The sequence below is a fragment of the Chrysochloris asiatica genome, unplaced genomic scaffold, assembly GCF_000296735.1.
Source record: "Chrysochloris asiatica unplaced genomic scaffold, ChrAsi1.0 scaffold00089, whole genome shotgun sequence".
In the NCBI taxonomy this organism is placed as follows: domain Eukaryota; kingdom Metazoa; phylum Chordata; class Mammalia; order Afrosoricida; family Chrysochloridae; genus Chrysochloris; species Chrysochloris asiatica.
Window position 1 is genome coordinate 4,536,144 of NW_006408607.1, and position 3,922 is coordinate 4,540,065.

Consider the following 3,922-nt stretch of genomic DNA (forward strand, 5'->3'; position numbering starts at 1 on the left):
ATTTTTATTCCATCAATTCCTGGTGCCTTGTTTTTTGCCAATTCCTTCAATGCACCTTGGACTTCCTCCTTCAGTATCATTGGCTCTTGATCATATGCTACCTCTTGAAACGGTTGAACACTAACTATTTCCTTTTGGTACAGTGACTCTAAGTGTTCCTTTCATCTTCTCTTGATCCTTTCTGCATCATTCCACTATTTGCACAGTGACCCAAAACCCTGCTAGGAGAGGTTTTGTCCATTTTCCCTTTACCCTTCCTATCTCCTTTCCCTGCCTAATGCTATTGACGGATGCACAGCAGCCATTTTGAGATCATGAGGACCAAATCCCTCTTTTTATGGGAGGAGGGGGCAGCATGTTTTAATTCAAGAAATACCTAAAAGTTCACTAACAATCCAAAACAGGTTCACAGCACAGAGCAGGCCACACTCCCTGTAGAAGCTTGAAGTCCACAGTCACTCTGGCCAGTGCTTCCTGAGATGCTCTTTCAGTTGAGGAATGGAAGGTAGCAGCTGCTGGCACTCGGGGGCCATTTCAAGAGTTCAGACGTCCCATCTCGAAAAGTCACTCTGCCAGCCTCTTGTATCATCTCGATCATAGCTCGTGATTCTGTGAAGTATTCTGTATTGAAAGAATTCCAATGTTTTTTGTTTTAAGGCAGGGAGAATCAAAATCCTGGCTGATCACATGAAGTTGTATATGGCTCATGCTGGGAATGGCATGGTAGCCCAATTGAAAGTGGAGCTTGCTGTAGGTGGCACAATCTGCAACCATTTCTTCCCCCACAGTGTTTGAGAAGTTCTAGGTGTTCCTGGGTCACAGCCTTCAGACTGGCAATGGAGGCCCATGGTAACCCCAGCCAGTGGTGATGGGCCTTGGGATACTTACCCTTAATCACCACCACCTGCTCATCTTTGTAAACCTGCATTTTGGGATCCTGCATAGAAATCTTCAAACCTTGACTCCAGTGGCCTACTGCCTCCTTTTTGGTAGATGCATCTTCCCCTTTCTTTAGGGGCACAGAGCATTGAGTAGGGCTGCTCCTGGGGTCCAGTTCTGTGCCTGGCTCAATTTCCTGTGCATCATCCCTTTCTCTAGAATCAATGTCACCTGACATCTTTCTGTGTGTGTTTCCAGGCCAAGCTCTTTGTCTCTTCCTCAAACTCTACAATATACGGATACAGTTCATTCATCAGGTGGAGGACCTGGCCAAGCTGTAGCTTCACCTCTTGGTCTTTCCCAATTATGATTGACCCCTACCTGCTTTACCTTGACATATCTCTTGTTACACTCTGCTTTCAACTGTACTTGCCATCGAGAACATTTCTTATCAGTGATCTTGGTGTCTGGGCTGTGCCCAATCACAACTGCTTCCAAATGCGAGTCGGATTCGCTGGTGCTGACTGTCCTGTCTCAGCCAGCACACGCACATCATCACTCTCCAGACAACCAAGATGGACACATTCACGTTCTTCCATCCGTGCTGCTCCAAATCTCTCTTGCTAAAGATGTCAGAGCAGCAAGACAGAGAAGTCTAGGGCCCTGATGACACTGCTGAGACTCAGTACCAGCCTAGACTCATGGCTTCGGGGCATCTTACAGTATGAAAAAATAAAAAATAAAAATAACCCCTTGCTTTTTAAAAATTTTGTGCTTATTGTCCAGCAGGTTTTCTATTACAGCAACACTGATACACTGCTGTATTATTAGCTGAAATGCTGGTATTTCAAACCCAGCAATGACTCCATGGGAGAAAAAGACCTGGTGTTCTGCTTCATAAATATTGTCATTTCTGTTAAGTGCTGTCAAGCCAGTTTCAACTCACAGAGACCCTGTATAGAGTATCTGAGGAGTGGCTGGTGGGTTTGAACCACTGACCTTGATGTTAGCAGTCCAGTGTTCGTCCTACACCTCCACATCACGACTTCTCCATAAAGATTGTTGTTTTTTGTTTTTAGTGCCGTTCAGTCAATTCCGACTCATAGGGACCCTGTATAGGGTTTTTGAGGAGAGGCTGGTGGGTTTGAACTACAAACCTTGTGGTTCAAACTAACCTTACAGTCTATGCTTTAGTCCACAGCACCACACTAGGCCTTTTTGATAAGGACTACAGCCTTGAAAACCCTATGGCTTAGTCCCAATTGGTTTTACAGGGTCACCATGAACTAGAATTGACTCCACGGCACACAGCAAGAGCTCTGTCTGCTGTTGCCAGGCAAGACTACTGACTCAGTTTCATCAGATTTTGGGGATTTTCAAGAGTAAAATCTAGGGGTTTTTTTTTTGTTTGTTTTTTAACATAAATTTTCCCGATTAACAATTGGGAATTGATTTCATTAGAGATAATATATATATATATTTTTTTCTGAAAATGTACTTCCAATCTGTGACCCTTGATTTATAGAATGGGTGGGCTAGGTGCTATGATAAGCACTAAACATGGACTATCTCATTTAATCTTCACAATGATGCTGCGAGTAAGGCTCTTACTTCTGTTTTACAAATAAGGTAACTGAGGTTCCAAGATTATTTAACTTACCCAAGGTCACATACCAAATAAGTGATAAAATCTTTACCAAGCCTTGTGTCTAACACTGGAGCAGGCTTTTCTAATTACTGTTGGAACAGTCAGCATCCCTGGGTGGTATAAAGGTTTAATTCACTTGGCTGCTAACAGAAAGGTTGATGGTTAAAGTTCACTCAGAGTCACCTCAGAAGAAAAGCCTGATGATCTATTTAAAACAAAACAACAACAACAAACCAGTCATTGAAGTATAGTTTTACTCTGACACTCATGGGCTCACCATGAATTGGAGTCAACTCCAATTTTAGCAAATGGAATCAGTCAACTATTGTTACGATAGTGTTGCTTAACAATCTTCCCCAAAATTCAGTACAGAAAAAACTTACAAACATTTGTTCTCATGGCTGGGGCTCTGTGGTTAGTTTGAGCTTTAGTTGGTCTAAGCTTGGATCAGTTGGGGGACTCAGCTTCAGGACTCTTGGGATAGGCCCCAGGCCTATTGGGGAGTTGGGTTCAGGTTGGCTGCATGTATGTTCATTCTGGAGCCCAGTGTGAAGGGCCAATGGTACTCCTGGGTACTCCCTTTCCTTGCTGGAAATGAGAATACAAGAACTGAGGCATTTAGTCATGTTATGTCTACTAAAATTTCATCGACGAAGACCAACATCTATAGTATAAGGACATAAGCGAGAGTTAGTTAAAAAAGTATTTCTACCAAATGATGTTGTTGTTGCTGCAATCAAAAGAATTCACAGTGATCCCAAACACAACAGAACAAAATACTGTCTGGGCCTTTGCCATCCTCACAATTGTGTTTGAGTCCATTCTTACAGCCACTTTGTCAATCTGTCTCACTGAGAATCTTCCTCTTTTGTTGACTGCTTTATTTACGTTATTTATTTGATGTCCTTCTACAGAGACTGGTCCCTCCTGATAACATACCCAAAGTATGGGAGATGAAGTCTCACCAAGGAGCATTCTGGTTGTACTTCCAAGAAAGATTTGCCTCTTCTTCTGGCAATCCATAGTATTTTCATGAGGGATGTTGGTCTATAATTTTCTTTCGTAGTGACATCCTTCCCTGGTTTTGGTATGAGGGTTATGCTTGCTTCATAAAATGTATCAGGAAATTATCCATCCCCTTCTATATTCTGGAATAATTTGAGTAGAATTGATGACAGCTCTTCTCTGAATGTTTGGTAGAATTCACCAGTGAAGCCATCGGGACCTGGACTTCTTTTGGTTGTTTTTTTTTTTTAATTTTTTTTATGACCTTATCAATTTATTATTTTGTTATGGGTCTGTTCAAGTTTTCTACTTCACTCTGTGTAAGTAAACTTACACAGGTAGGTTGTGTTTTTCTAAAAAATTATCTATCTCTTGTAAGTTTTCAACTTT

At 41.9% G+C, this 3,922-nt stretch overlaps 1 pseudogene; it reads right to left on the reverse strand.

Annotated features, from left to right (window-relative positions):
* Nucleotides 1-455: 455 nt before the first annotated feature.
* On the reverse strand, nucleotides 456-1,465 carry LOC102817902 (annotated as a pseudogene).
* Nucleotides 1,466-3,922: the final 2,457 nt, after the last annotated feature.